Source organism: Oryctolagus cuniculus, chromosome 8 (assembly GCF_964237555.1).
Source record: "Oryctolagus cuniculus chromosome 8, mOryCun1.1, whole genome shotgun sequence".
NCBI lineage: Eukaryota > Metazoa > Chordata > Mammalia > Lagomorpha > Leporidae > Oryctolagus > Oryctolagus cuniculus.
Genome location: NC_091439.1, coordinates 135509831 through 135526759, shown reverse-complemented (window position 1 = coordinate 135526759; position 16929 = coordinate 135509831). Strand labels below are relative to the sequence as shown.

The following is a 16929-nucleotide window of genomic DNA, read 5'->3' as shown; positions in this document are numbered from 1 at the left end:
GCATGCACAGGAAAGAGAATTAGTAACTGGGAAAAAGATTGAAAGAAAATTTAGTACTGAAAATAGAAAAAAAATGAAAAACAAATGATACTAATGAAAACAGGTTAATGTGGAATCCCAGACAAAGGAAATGCAATGCTGGCAATATTTGAAGAAGCTCCTGGCTCCTGGCTTCGGATGGGCGCAGCTCTGGCCATTGCGGCTATCTGGGGGGTGAACCAGCAGATGGAAGACCTCTCTCTCTCCCTTTCTCTGCCTTAGCTTCTCTGTAACTCTGCCTTTCAGATAAAATAAATAAATCTTTTTAAAAAAGTAGTAGCTGAGATTTTTCCATAAGCATAAAAGACACCAATGAATAGGTTATAGAACCCATTAAAGTTGAGTAAAGCAATTTTTACAATATAGACTAATCATTCTAGACAATTAGCAGTGAAGTGGAACTGAGGAAAACTAAAGAGAAAAAAATCTTAATTCATGCAAATTAGAAAATACAAATTGCCTATGTAGTAAGGAGAGTTTGAGAGGTAATGAATTTCACCAGGAAAAGCAGAAACATGAAAGTAATATGACAATTTCTTGGAAGTCCTTAAAAAATAATATCAATTAGCATTTTATAATTGTGCATAATTTTTAAGATACATACTTTTTTAAAAAGGTAAAGAAAGTAAATCTAGAAGCCTTCCTTAAAGTTCTTTTTATAGATTTATTTATTTATTTATTTTTATTTTTGACAGGCAGAGTGGATAGTGAGAGAGAGAAAAAGAGAGAAAGGTCTTCCTTTACCGTTGGTTCACCCTCCAATGGCCGCCGCGGCTGGCGCGCTGTGGCTGGCACACTGTGCCAATCCGATGGCAGGAGCCAGGTACTTATCCTGGTCTCCCATGGGGTGCAGGGCCCAAGCACTTGGGCCATCCTCCACTGCACTCCCGGGCCACAGCAGAGAGCTGGCCTGGAAGAGGGGCAACCGGGACAGAATCCGGCACCCCGACCGGGACTAGAACCCGGTGTGCCGGCGCCGAAAGGCGGAGGATTAGCCTAGTGAGCCGCGGCGCCCGCCTCCTTAAAGTTCTAAAGGATTTTCTTTCAGGTAAAGGAACATGATCCTCAATGGAAGCTCAAAGACGCAAAAAGGAAATGAGAACAGAAGAAGTGATCTAATATGAGGATTATTAAAGTTTAACGTACAAGTTTGATGCTTCCAGAATGATAGAACAGAGAGTACTTTCATAATCTTGGGTAGGTGAATATTTCTTAAACATGACAGAAAAAATTCATCATTAAGGAAATCACATTACAATTTAGAGCGAGTATTTTCAAAAGATACTATTAATTAAGTTAAACATGCATGTCAACAAGCAAGAAAAGTTACTTTCCATCGATAAAACAAACAAGCATCATCTCATAAGTATAATGAAGATCTCCTGCAAAGCAGTAGGAATAAAAATTGAACTCTTATAAACGCTATGTTAATTAGTTAATTATAAACGCTATGTTAATTAGTTAATCCACATGGCTAAAAATGAGCCTAAAGTTCTTAGCTATCTATGGGCTTGTAGAGCTGAGTGTTTAATCCCAAACCTTTCCTACTGGTATAAAAATCAAAAGTCTAGTGACAATTTTTCTAGGGAAGAAAATGAAAATCTAAGTCCCTTTATGCCTTCAGTAAGAGTATAAACTTTCAGGGTCAGCGCTGTGGCACAGTAGGTTAGTCCTCTGCCTGCGGTGCTGGCACCCCATATGGGCACAGGTTCTGGTCCCAGGTGTTCCTCTTCCTATCCAGCTCTCTGCTACGGCCTTGGAAAGCAGTGGAAGATGGCCCAAGCGCTTAGGCTGCACCCACATGGGAAACCCTGAAGAAGCTCCTGACTCCTGGCTTCGGATTGGCCCAGCTCTGGTCATTGTGGCCATTTGGAGAGTGAACCAGTGATGGAAGACCTTTCTCTCTTTCTATCCCCCTCACTGTCTGTACCTCTCAATTCTACCTCTCAAATAATAAAAAAAAAAGAGTTTAAACTTTCTCCATGAGTAATAGAAGCCCAGTATAAGCATAATTGACTTACCAGGGCATGCTTCCAAAGACCAAATTAGCCTGAAGTCATGAAAAAGCCAAAAGTTATGTGGCATTCAGGGTAAACACTCTGGGAATACTCTAGATGTTTGAAATGATAGCAGATGCTTTTTCTAAATATCTTTATATGACAGAAAAAAAAAAAAAAGAGGAGGGGCCTAACTGGGAAGTGAAGAGTTTTCTAAGTCTAGGATAACAGAATCAAAAAAGTAGAGAGGATATCTCTGAAGAAGGGAGGGAGAATAAAATTATTTTTGCCAAATATTCTGAATGGATAAGAAGGACTTAAAATAAAAATATAAATAAAAATGTTTAGTTGCTTTCCACTTTGACCATGGCCTTGTCTAAATATGATCAGAGTCAGTGAACTCAGGGGGCTTCCATAGCCTTGGCAACTCATGACAAGAGCCTAGGGTGATTACTGATGCCATAAACAAGAGTGTCAATTTGTTAAGTCAACAACAGGAGTCACTGTGCACTTACTCCTCATGTAGGATCTCTGTCCTTAGTGTGCTGGACATTAAGATTTAATGCTGTAACTAGTACTCAAACAGTATTTTTCACTTTATGTTTCTGTGTGGGAGCAAACTGTTGAAATCTTTACTTAATGTATGCTAAACTGATCTTCTGTATATAAAGAGAATCGAAAATGAATCTTGATGTGAATGGAAGGGGAGAGGGAGTGGGAAAGGGTAGGGTTGTGGGTGGGAGGGACGTTATAGGGGGGAAGCCATTGTAATCCATAAGCTGTACTTTGGATATTTATATTCATTAAATAAAAGTTTAAAAAAATGTTTAGTTGCTAAAAGGAAAAACTGCTAAGTTTTTTCCTATGCCATTTGTGAGATTGATAAGTTACTGAAAATCATGAATTAGAGACTTAAACCATTTCTGTAAAACAATGAAGCAGAAACTCTTGTGCAAAATTAGAATTTAATTGTTCATTCTCTGTATAACTCCATATAATAAGATCAATATAATACTATAGCCAAAACTATATGTTGATGCTACTCCAAGTAGTTTTACATATAACAATAATGAGTTTCATTTTCTTTATTTTATTCATGATTTGGATATCCTTTTAGTGATCTTATAGAGTACAATTACTATTCAAGTTTTCAGTTCCATTTCATTAAATATCTCTTTCAAATGAATTATATACAGTTCAATTTTAAACTAAAATGAAAACTAATGTATGTATTCAATGATATGTATGACAGTAACAATTGATTCTTTTGTATGAAGAATATTTCCATTTGAAATTAGGCATAACAAAAAGAGTATCCAACTGAGAGAACTACTTGTCCACTCACAGTAGTCAAGTCCATTTTGACTTACGATTTGGAAAAGTTCACGAATGCAGACCACTGAATAATTTTAACATTATAAGAATATAGGTTGCAATAATAGTTTTTGATATGGCAAATTCTAATCATCAAGACTAAATTCTCTTTACAAGTGAGTTGTTCTTGCAGGACATGGGTGAGAGTAAAAAATTAAATGATTCACTGAGCACATAATATTTTCCTGTCACTAGTCTAGGCAGTGGATTCAGTTACTCTTCATAATTACCCATGATGTAAACGCTGATCTTGATTTTATTTTAGTTTTCTATTTGTGATGCTACCATGTGAGGAACAATTAACTGAAGCTTCGGTTGCCATCCTGTGATCATGATGGTAACATAAGCAAACCCACTAGGGGTGACAAACACAAAGAAAGAAGGACTTCAGGACCTTGTTCAAAGAGGTCAGAAGGCAGAAAATTCTGTCTAGATATATTACAGAACAATTATACTAAAAAGATAGATGCATAGGCACATAGATCAAAGAAATCAAAAAGCAATAATCTAAACTTTCACCTCAGAAAAATTAAAAACATAATAGCTAATTAAATCCTAAGTAAGGAGAAGAAAAATATTTAAAAATTAGACCAAAAATCAGTGAAATTGAAACCAGGAAATCAACAGAGATAATAAATGAAGCCAAAAGTTCATTTCCTGAAAACATAAAATCAGTAAGCCTTAAATTAGGATAGCTAAGGAATAAAGTAAAAAAGGAAAAATCATGCGAACTCCTAATACCAGAAATGAAACAAGCGACATCAACAGAGGTTCCACAGACAATAAAATGATCATGAAGAACACTACAAATAAGCCTATTTCCACAGATTTGAATCTATATAAAATGGAACAGTTTCCTAAATGAGACGGTCTGCCCAAACTCACACATATAAACACAGTCAATATTAATACACTTCACTTAACATCTGTTAAAAAACTGAAACAATAATTCAACATCTTCCAAAATATAAAACACTAGGTTCAGATGGATTTCCTAGTGAATTCTGCCAAACACTTTAGGCAGATATTACACAAATCTTCTACAATCTCTATCAGAAGATCAAAGTACAGGAAATACTTCCAACTCATTCTAGAAGGTCAACATTATTGAAATACCTGAAGCAGATAAAGATATTATAGCAGCAGCAAAAATATTAAGAGAATATCTCTTATGAACACAAAGCCAAAGTCACCATCAAAGTGGTATTCAACTGAGTTTAACAATGTGTTAAAAGAATTAAGAGCAGAGGCCTGCGCTGTGACTCAATAGTCTAATCCTCCGCCTAGCGGCACTGGCACACCAGGTTCTAGTCCCGGTCGGGGCGCCGGATTCTGTCCAGGTTACCCCTCTTCCAGGCCACCTCTCTGCTGTGGCCAGGGAGTGCAGTGGAGGATGGCCCAAGTGCTTGGGCCCTGCACCCCATGGGAGACCAGGATAAGCACCTGGCTCTTGCCATCGGATCAGCGTGGTGTGCCGGCCGCAGCGCGCCGGCCGCCGTGGCTATTGGAGGGTGAACCAACGGCAAAAGGAAGACCTTTCTCTCTGTCTCTCTCTCACTGTCCACTCTGCCTGTCAAAAATAAATAAATAAATAAATAAATAAATAAAAAATAAATAAAAAAGAATTATGAGCAGAATATAATATAATGAACAAGCGGAATTTATTGCAAATATTCAAATAAATTTAATGTAATCCCTCATGTCAACAAACTAAATGAATAAAAATCACATGATATTATCAAGAAATGTAGAAAAGACATTTACCAAACTCTAGTATTTATAATTAAAAAAAACCTCTCAGTAAACTATCCAGAGAGGGTAATGATCCATAGGGAAAACTTTCTCAACTTGATAAGGAATACTGACAAAAAAAAAAACAACTCCAGGTAAATCACAGCTGGTGATTTTGTTGGGAACAATGTAAAGAAGTCACCACTGCTTTTTAGCATACGGGAAACCTGAGCTAGCACAGTAAGATAAGAAAAGGAAATTAAAGGTATACAAATTTGGAAGGAAAAATTAAACTGTTTTTGTGGGTGACATGATTGATTATGTAGAAAATCCTAAAGAACCAACAAAAAATACTCTTCTGGAACTAATAAGCAATTATAGAAGGACTGTAAGAAATAAGGTTAAAATGAAAAGGTACTCACTTTCCCACAGAGCAGCAATAATTAAGTGGAATTTGAAATTAAAACATAATACTACTTGCATTGGCACCCCAAGACATGAAATGATCAAGTATAAATGCAATTTGAATCCATAAAATTTATAAGAAAACTACAAATATTTAATGAAGGAAATTAAAAAACTAATTAGATGGAGGAATTATTTGATTTGATTTTCATTGACAGTAATACTCAATATTGTGAAGATGTCAGTTCTTCTTAAATGATCTTTTGACTGAATGCAATCTCAGTCAAAATCTTGCCAAATTATTTTGCACACATCAACAAACGATTCTGAAGTTTATATAAAAAGAGGCAAAAGATCCAGACTAGCCAGTGCAATGCTGAAGGGAAGAAACAAAGCTGGCGGAATTACTACTTCCAGTTGAAGACTTTCTATAAAGCTACAGCAGTCAAGACAGAGTGGTATTGGTAAAAGAATGAGCAAATAGACCAATGGACAGAGAGGCTAGTGGCAGACCCACACAATACAGTGAACTGATCTTTTACAAAGAGTAAAGAAATATAGTGCAGAAAATAATCTTGTCAATAAATTCTGTAGGAACTACACGTGCACACACACACACACACACACACAATGAATCTAGATCCAAACCTTAAATCATTCACCAAAAACTTAACTCAGTAGGGATTACAGACTCACACGTAAAATAAACTGATAAAAGAAACTGTAATATATGAATGCTTAAAAAAAATAAGACAACACAGGTGTTTAGCACAGTGATAAGATGCTGTTGGGGAGCTTACATCCCATATAAGAGGAGTGCCTAAGTCCAAGTCTTGATTCTGTGTCCAAACTGGATTTCAGCTGGGGTGCAAACTGAGAGGCAGCAGGTGATGGCTCAAGTACTTTGGTCTGTGCCACCCCTTTGGATGATCTGGGGAGGGTTACTGGCTCCTGGCTTTGGGCTAGCCAGTCATTGACTGTTGCAGGCATCTGGGGAGTGAACCAGCAAATGGGTCTCTCTAAGTCTCTTTATCATTGTCCTTCAACCTTGCAAATAAATATAAACAAAGAAAACAGTTGTCTTTCAAAAAACCACCTACTATAGTGAGAATCACTCTCCTACTTTCAAAAAGCATCGTAAAAATATCAATGAAATGTTGAAATAAAATCAAGTATGGCTGCTCCTGTGAGATTTGTTGGGGGCAAATTCTATGCATGATTTGAGAAAATTTGTGACTGTATTCAAAATTCACAAAGAAATACTGAATGAATTTGTTGTCTTTAGTATAAATTTTCAACTTAATGATGGTCACCTAAAATGGAATTTACTGCAGTAGATGTAGAATAGAAATTGCATATACACATGAAGGAAATGATCTAACATGTAGAACTTGCTGAGAATTCTCACTTGTCAGTCAAGACAAAGCAATTAGTTAATCACTGGTTTTCTGTATGTTAATTACATGTTCATTGCCATTTAAAACGTTATTATAGCTGTAAAGAAAGAATGCTAACCTGTGGTCATTCCTTCATCTTACCTCAAGGCAGCCCTGATTGTTAGTGTTACAGTCAGTCACATGACAGTAATTGTTGTCTTTAATAAATATAGATTACAGTCAGAATTAATTAATGAATTCTGTCCTCTGCGTTTGTCTGCAGCAAGGAGGCAGTGGGTCAGTGTCAGTGGCGCTGAGGCAGGTCTGGGGAGAAGTGCAGTGGCGATAGCTGCCATTTCTGTTTCTATAGCTGCCATTTCTGTTTCTAAGGTTCCAACCATGTAGTTGAGCACTTCCACGTGGAGGTTGGCACCAGACCAAACTCGAGACAGGCAACTCATAACAGTGGATGAACAGCTGGATATCACTACCTCCCAAATTAGAAAAGTCTAGACTTTTGTTCCACCTTGCAATAGCAGGCAGTCTGGAGTAAACAACACAAAGAAATGGAAGATGGAATTTGATACTAGGGAACCATGGAAAAACCCTTTGATGGGCTGGGCCTACATCCCTAGTCCAGATGGGCTGGACTAGATTCCTAGTCCAACAGGGATCTAACCTGCAGTGCTAAGGAAGATGCATCTGCCTTTGCAGACAAAAAGTGGATGGAACAATGACGTGGAGGAAAGGACGGTTCCAAAGCCCAAGTCCAAGTCTCACGGCACAAACTTTGCTGGGAGCAAAAGAACAAAAGCATCCACAAAATAGGTTGGCACTCACTGTATCTCTGTCCTGTCCATGAATAAAGTCAGCTGTGCAGTATCTATAGCCCACATATAACATATCTCTTAATCTCAAATTTGACCTTAAAACTGCCAAAAACAAACAATGCATAAATTCTATTTTCCATGTAGTCTAATTGCATTTGAGCCTTTCAATGTAATTTTTAAAATAATACAGCTTGCCTAATTAAAACAATTCAGCTAACAATGATTATTTGCCTAATAATGCACAGTGATCACTGATGAAACAGAGCGTTTGCCTTCACTAGGAAGTTTTGTCGTTAGACCATCTCACATGTTACAGAAAATAGATATGCATGATGGGGAACCTGAGCACTGGCTGTTCACTTTGATAGCTCTTTGCAGGATCCAAAGGCTGGCCCTCTGCTATGCAAATCCAGAAACACATTTAACAATTCATCCAGAATTAATTAGGCTACTTGGGATTGACTGAGCTAATCAAAATCGCAAGATACCTTTGTTTATACTGGAGTGCCAATTTATGCATTTACAACAGGGAAAGGTTGAGGTTTATTTGCCAGTGTCAGCTCTGAGCCTGGGAATCCCCCTTCTAATGCCTGGTCAAAAGCTTCACACGACTGATGAACAGAAAGTTACCAAAAAAGGGGAGTGGGCTGTTCTCAAGGCAATCCAACCCTGATCAGCTAATGAATTGCCCTTTTCAACGCTAAAGGCATTTCTGTCTAGAGAGCTTTTCTTTTACTTGTCACTTTCAAGATTATTGACAAGTTCTTAGTTCTTAGCCTTTTTTTTTTTTTTTAGGAACACAATGCCTATCACCATATGTGTGCAATTAGAGTATTAACTCAGCCAGAATACAGAAAATTGAGTACAGTAGAGCCTTCTTCATATCAAATGTTCCCATGGTCCTAGGCTTGGCAAACTGCATCCATGAACCAAATCTGGCCTACCACCTATTTTTGTAAATAGAGCTGTACTGGAACACAGCCCTACAGATTTAAAGCTCTATTGTCTATGCTATTGTGCTACGCTGCTTTCACTAAAAATGCATAGTTGAGTAGTTTCAACTGAGATTCTAGGACCAAAATACTCTGTAATCTTTTGCAAGAAGTTTTCCATTTCCTGAAACACTATTCTGCCATTTTTATACTCCTATAAAGTGCATGAGTTCTTGAAATATGATCTATTGGATTCTACTCATTCACTGTTTAGAAAACCAAGCATAAATAATCACATACAGAATTCATGAAAATCGCTCTCTTTTATATACTACTGAGTTAATAAACTACCACTGTATTTTTTAAAAGCTTTGAGATTTCTGTGAATACTAGAATATGATGAGTTTCTACAGACCCTAAGAGAGACTTGCTACTTCCAGAGTCTAACACAACAAAAAAAGTCAAGCCAGCCCAAAGGTAATACTACCTACTGCTAGCGGCATTATTCCCAAGTCTGGCATGCAAACAATTAACATTTCTTCTCTCTTCTTAACATCCAATCAAAATACATTCCCAGGGCAGAGGCTCAGCCAGATGGAAAGTAATCCGATTATTCCACACAAATCATTCAAGATATCAGTCTATGAACAAGTTTATTTCCCCAAAAGTATATTTTAATGGGGATTGCTTTAACTGAAGTCCAACTTAAATCACCAAAAGACTTAACAAATGCTTTGAGAAACAAAATCGTTCAAACTACTCCCTGTCAACTCTGCGGCTCTCCATGAAATCACATGAAGCAAGACCTGAGGAAAACTCCCTTGATGTTTCCCTCTGTCAAACATTTAGACAAGATTGTTGCTTTAATTTTTTTTTGAAACCTAGAAATATAGAGATCTGCCATCCTTGTTTCGCTTCTCAAATACCCGTAGCAGCTAGGGCTGGGCCAGGTGGAACTCTGTAGCCCTCTGGGCCTCCCAAGTGGGTGACAGGGACCCAAGAAATACAATTTTCAAGAGCTGCAAAGCGTATCTTTGCAATGTCATCATCCTGGAGTTGGGGTGGAAACCTAGTGCCTGTTAACAAACACAGATAGCCTAATGCGGTTAACACCGATCCCTCCTCTGTGGAGTCCTCTTCCGCTTTGTCTCTTGCTAACCACAGTGCTTTGTGACTCCATGCATGATGCTTCTGCGAAGTCTTTATCTCTGTGGCCATCCTCTAGTAGAAAGTCTTCCATGACTTTTCCACTTGTCTCTTTTAATTTTTCTTTGAAAGAAATCAGGTTTTGTTTTTTGATTAATCACCAATTTTTGCTCATCTACTTTACTTATTCTCATTCTTGCTTGAGAGAAGTTTGCAAACTATTAATGAAAGGATCAATCACATTTACTTATGTTCTAACATTCCACAGAGGTCTGAAATTGAAGAGGCACAGACTGTCTTCACTTGTTCTCACTTGTCTTTAAAATAAGCCATAAACTTAAGAATTCTACAGGCCTACGATTATTGCCATACGATGAAGGTTTTAACTCACCTAAAACTATGGACACATCTTTTCTGCATATGAATATCGCTTTAATTACTTTAAACATGAACTTCTCTTACCTTGAAACTACAGGTCTTTAAAAAATCCCAGGTAAAGACGGCGCAGTTGCAGTATTTCCACCTAATTGAATGCTACACCTAGAAACTCACATTTAAGGTCCTTTGTCTTCATCAGCTCAACAAAGAGGAGATATGAACAATTATGCAATTAAATCAGAAATTGTGAATAATGCTCTGCACACTTTTTGTTTAATGTTCTAGATTTAAAATACACAGACTGAGAATTTATATAAATTCTAACTTACATGATCTGTACAGATCTCAGATTTGATATGGGAAATTTGATTTGAGGAAAATAGTGAAATAAATACTGCAGTCTGTGTTTTGTGGATTTTTTTGAAGTTTTTTTTTTTTTTTTTTTTTTTTATTTGAGAGGTAGAGTTATAGACAGTGAGAGAGACAGAGAGAAACAACTTCCTTCCACTGGTTCACCCTACAAATGGCTGCCAATGCCAGCGCTGGGCTGATCCGAAGCCAGGAGCCAGGTGCTTCCTCCTTGTCTCCCATGCGGGTGCAGGGCCCAAGCACCTGGGCCATCCTCCACTGCACTCCCGGGCCACAGCAGAGAGCTGGACTGGAAGAGGAGCAACCGGGACTAGAACCCGGTGCCCATATGGGATGCCAGTGCCACAGGCGGAGGATTAACCAAGTGAGCCATGGTGCCGGCTTTTTAAACATGTTAGTGCTCCTAGTCTTATTATGTGTAGCAAGCTTTAAGTATTTGTAGTAAGTTTCTCAATTTTGTGAAGATCTTATTGAGTGTATATCTTTTCTTTCCTTTTTTTTTTTTTAAGGGAGAGAGAGAGAGAATGAGAATGAGATGACCCATCCACTCCATCATATGCCAACGCCCACAACAGCTATGTAGGATTCAGGATCCTAGAACTCAGTCCGCACCTTCCAGGTGGCTGGCAGGGAACAACTACTCGGGGCTTTACACGCTGCTCCCCAGAGCGCATCAGCCAGGGTCTGCGATTGGAAGCAGGACTTGAGACTGAATCTCAGGTATTCTGGATAGGAGTTGCGACACTACAAGTAGCATCTGAAATGCTGAGCCTGTCCCTAAGGCAGTACCTTTAACCTTCCTCATTTTAACAAATTTTGTAAAGCTGCATAAATTTCTCTTAAAAATATTCTGCTACAGCCAAATCAAAAAGATTTTTGTAATTCTTCAGTGGAAAAAAGCCCAAACTATCTATAATGTCTTGCAAAAAACAAAGCCATTTTTGGTTAACTAGATAAATATGCCAAATTCAAATGAAGATCAGTCCTATTCTCTGACACTATATTCATTATTTTTGTAATAAATAAATCTTAGCATAGTTCAAGTTCCAAATGTCACCATTAACACACAAAAACACACATTTTGATAGAAAACTAAAATTCAAAGTTTTACAGCCTTGACATTGTAATAAAACAGATTTCCTTGAGAAGAAAGCTTAAGTGGGAAAGAATACTAATGAGGAAAGAAACATTAAAAGGTTGAGTACAGCTGATTCAAAACAAGGCTTGCACAGAATAAAAACCACACAACAGGGAACTATTTAGTGGGGATCTTCGTGCCCTTTGGCTCCTTTGCTCGATAGCTGCCCCAGCCATTGATCAAAATAGTCCTAAAAATAAGAAGCAATCTGCATCCTTTCTTAGAAAGCAAAATGCTCCATGGCTGATCAGAGCCTCATGGCCCAGCGATTTCAGCCTAACACTGTTTTAGCCTAACCCTGCTGCCCCACAGGGGTGCCACCCTGTGAAGGATCATCCTGATAAGACTGTTTGATAGGGTCCCATATGCTCAGTAGGTAAACAGTGACTGTGTCAGGAACTGAGGTCTGTAACTGAACAGTTTAGCAGGAAAGACTATGTGAAGGATACTCCATATGCAGAAGCCACACAGAGGAATTTCGGCTAACTTTTCAGTCAAGGTATGTCTTACTCTCTTCAGCGGAAGAAAGCAAATAGATCTTGCTCCTTGTGGCCTGCTGTGTAGCATAGTCTGATAAGCGCTGGCATCCCACATGGGGGCTGGCTCTAGTCCTGGCTGCTCCACTTCTGATCCACCTCACTGCTAATGTGCCTGGGAGAGCAGCAGAAGATGGCCAAGTATTTGGGCACCTGCACTCATGTGGGAGACCAGAAAGAAGCTGCTGGCTCCTGGCTTCAGCCTGGCCCAGCCCTAGCTGTTGCAGCCATTTGGCGAGTGAACTAGCTGATGGAATATTCCCTCCCTTTCCCTGTTCCTCTTCCCCCTATCCTTCTCCCCCACCTTCTCCTCCTTCCCCTCCCCCTCCCACTCTGTAATCCTGACTTTCAAATAAACAAATAAATATTTTAAAAATATTGTTCCTGGGAGCAATCTCCTGGGCTTGCATGCCCAAGTGTTGTGCCTGTACTTATGGCAGAGAAGAGAAGAGATCGGGTTCCTGTAGAGGTCTTATACCTCAGTGAAGTAGGCAGGCATACAGGTTAAAATTGAATAGGTTTGTGAGCTGGAAGACCACGCCTTCAACACGCCTCTTTGAGTCACTCGCCCTACCTGATACCTTCACCACGTCCCTGTGTCACCTCTTGCCCTTACCTGGCCACACCTGGGTACTCACCAGCCAATCAGGTTAATTAACCACTCCCCTTTGAGAGTGGATTAAAAGTCTGGAACAGGGTGTGTCCGGCCTTTTCCTACCACCCGCCCTAGGCTTCCTGGCCTAGATGCTCCTCCATGTGGCTGGTTCCTGGTGCTCGGAATGAACCCAGATCTACCTCTCTTTCTTAGATAAAGCCCTCACTCTCCTATGCATCTTTCGCACTAAATAAAAGTTTAAAACGTACCATGCTGCCTCGTTCATTTATGCCAGTATTAAGAATTCTTCTCTAAATATTAGGCAAGAACCCAGTTGGGCTTATTAATATTGGAGATATATTAATAAGAGTATGGTGATATCGTATGGCACCCCAAATTCTGATATAACTTTAAGGGGCCACATTCCAATGCAATTTTAAGGGGTCACATTCCGATATCATCAGTACCTAAGATCAGCATTGTAATCTGGTCTGACTCAGCTGAGTTGTCTAATATTGCTATATATATAATATATATACATATATATGTATGTATACATGAACACATTATATATATTTAAAGGCAAAAAAGACTATAAAATAGGATATTTTAAAAACATTTTAATCTACCAAATAGCTGTACTTCTAAATATGTCTATTTCTAATTATTTAATAAAAAAGTAAGAAATACATAACAACTGATGGAACAAAGACATAAGCCTCAGCCATTCTCCCTCATTGCCAAAAGACAGATGAGCATTGGAATGCATTCCTTGCCCTTGAATCTCAATTGGGTCTCACACTCTACTGCCTTCATACCCCACCCTCCATGGCCACCTAAAAGACCAGTTGCTCAGAACACTTGAAAGACCAGCTCCAGGAATTACTCTCCCTGGTGCCCCTACCCCATCCGCATCCTAGCCCTCCTAAAATATAAAAAGGGCTGGCCCCTGGGAGTTGGGGCCTTCTGTCACATGTTCCATCATCTGCACAAGGGCAGCTGGTCACCCACCTCTATGAATTTATTTTCTGTGAATAAATTCGGTCTGGCTGTAAATTCATACACTGCCTCTTCTCTATTCTGTACCTCTTTTCCTAACAGTTTGGTGCCTCCTGTGAGGGGGCATCAACCTGCAACTCTCCCTAACAACTGTTTTAAGATTACTTAATGCTGTCTTTCTTCTTTCTCTCTTTCTTTCTTTCTTTCTTTCTTTCTTTCTTTCTTTCTTTCTTTCTTTCTTTCTTTCTTTCTTTTTTTCTTTCTTTCTTTCTCTTTCTCTCTCTCTCTCTCTCTTTCTTTCTCTCTCTCTCTCTCTCTCATTTTTCTTTCTTTCTTTCTTTTTTTGACAGGCAGAGTGGACAGTGAGAGAGAGAGACAGAGAAAGGTCTTCCTTTGCCGTTGGTTCACCCCCCAATGGCCGCTATGGCTAGTGCACTGCGCCGATCCGAAGCCAGGACCCAGGTGCTTCTCCTGGTCTCCATGCGGATGCAGAGTCCAAGCACTTGGGCCATCCTCCACTGCCTTCCCGGGCCACAGCAGAGAGCTGGACCGGAAGAGGAGCAACAGGAACAGAACCTGGTGCCCCAACCGGGACTAGAATCCGGGGTGCCGGCACCACAGGCGGAGGATTAGCCTAGTGAGCCACGGCGTGGCCTTAATGCTTTATTTTCAATAATACAGCATACAGTTAAAAATTGTGTGGAAATGATTTCATTAAGTATTACTCCCACTTTAAAAATTTGATGAACCCAGAGAGATGTTATTTTGTTTTTGAATCTAGGCTATAGAAAATGTCACATAATACTCCTTAAATTCATATTAACTAATATTTCAACTTTAAAAAAAATAGTAATGTGAAGGTACAAACAGAACAGAATATTTCTCCAGTTTTGCTTCATTACTACATTATCATTTCAGCATTAGAACATTCAGACATTAAAACTATTGTAGTTAAAAGAGCTATGGAAGAACACGATGAGATCCTTCACTGACTCTTCTCTCCCTCACAAAGACCAAGGATCTACAATGAGCACAGTTCAAAAGAAACTATTTTTATAGAATCTGTCTCTATCAGAATTCTCATTTGGTAGGTGGAATAATAAGCATTTACTGCAAAATCATGAAAGCACCAACTTGAATGTGTGAGTTTCTTATATACATATATATATATATATATTTCAAAACATCAAGTGGCACACTATATGTATAAACAATTTCTGTCATTACAAGTTAATTAATATCAATAAAACAAAAGGAGACTAATGAAATATTTAACAAAAACAAATCAAAATAAATGTTTATAAACACATTAGTTAATGTGAATACTTGTTATAGATGCAAATATATAATTTCTAGTATATATTTACTAATATATACTATATACTCCATATGTATATAAATTATATGCCCTGTACATTTGGATATAATTCTCATTGAGTTCATACAATCTAAGATAGGAATATTGGGGAAGAAGTGAAAGGAGTGAATGGAAGGACTATGAATCCATTCTTTTGGTTTTACTCATCAAGGAAGTTGGAGGGCAGACATTTCACATAGCAACGGGGCACTGCTTAGACACTTGCAGACCATTTCCATGTGTCTTGGTTTGAATCCCAGCTCCACTTCAGATGCCGGCTTCCTGTGAATGTGCATAATAGGAGGCAGATGATGATGACTCCCTACTTGGGTCTCTACCACTCCCTGTGAGAGACCTGGGTTGATTTCCAGCCTCTTGGCCACTGCCTGGCTTTGCCCCATCTGCTGCTGGCATTTGAGGAGTGAAACAGAAGATAGAAAAACCCTCTCTCTATCTCTATTCCTCTGACTTTCAAACAAATTAAAAAAAAAAAAAAAGAAAGAAAAGGAAAATAGAATAGTGTCAACAAATATTTTGTCTCTACTTTTCAGACATCTAATTTCAGAACGCAATAAAAGAACAGTAACCAATATTTATCGTTTCTACAGCACACATTTGCTCAAGTTTCATTATATCATTAACACTACTACTGCTGATAATATAAACTACACAGATAAATCACTGAACATATAGAGAGACACTGTTACAATGAAATGAGTCCAGTTGTATTTCACAAAGAGCTGCATCATCACGCTGATCTATCAAGAGAAGTGCTTGCATTTATCAGAGCTGCAGATACATTTTCAAAATGAATTGCAAAGCCAATGGAAGGAAGAAAGTTTCAGAAAGATGAAAAGTGAAAAATAGGGAAGCAGCAACACAGGATGAGATTTAATTTAGATAAATGTAAAGTAATCCACAGAAGAAATGCCAAGAGAAAGAAACAATTTGAAGAGTATTGGTTTTAGGCCATCCTTTGGAGAACTACAGATTATTATGGGAGAGAACTGTGCTACATGAGCGTGAAGTAAAAACTAAGTAAAAGTTACATTATTATTTTAGATAACAGTACATTAAATACAACATTACTAGTATAACAAATACAATGAATTTAATGGTAAATGTGCACTGGCTTAAAATTCTTTATCTTAACATTGAGCGTTTAAGTAAATATTAAAAAGGTTTCCTTATACCCCTTATGCCCATTTTACTGAAGGAAGATCAAGCCTTCAAAAAGCTTACATTAATTTTCAAGCTTGTTCAGTTTTAAATGGCAAATTAGGGATGATGTGATGATGTAAAATTCGAAAACATGAAGTATGGACCTAAAACAAAGTAAAATTTTATGTGACATCCTAACAATAACAGCAGAAAGTACAGAATTCCTCTGAATCTTGATGTTTTTCATTTCCCAGTTTGTCATGCTTTCCAGCATATTTTCTGCTCTCCTCTGTCTGTACGTCTCTCTATGGCATTAAAAAAAAAAAAAACACATTAAATCACTCAGTCAGTGAAGTGTAACACTGCAAACGATAATGATGTGAAGATGCAGTCTAGAAATCTAACTGAGTCATTACAGAGTGAAAGTTCCATCACACGAGAGAGTAACTATGGAAATCAATTCACGAAGCAGTTAAACGCAGTTCTGAGCCATGAGACTCCCTCAAAATAGCCTGTTTGCATGCATGTGTGTGTACATGTGTGTACACATGTGTGTTCAAGTTTGT

At 38.3% G+C, this 16929-nt stretch overlaps 1 protein-coding gene and 1 pseudogene across 6 annotated transcripts in view; one reads left to right on the top strand and one right to left on the bottom strand.

Annotated features, from left to right (window-relative positions):
• FSTL5 (follistatin like 5) overlaps positions 1–16929 on the bottom strand; it is an 837077-nt gene that overhangs the window by 318884 nt on the left and 501264 nt on the right. The window lies entirely within an intron of this gene.
• LOC138843451 (NADH dehydrogenase [ubiquinone] iron-sulfur protein 4, mitochondrial pseudogene) lies at positions 7124–7750 on the top strand (annotated as a pseudogene).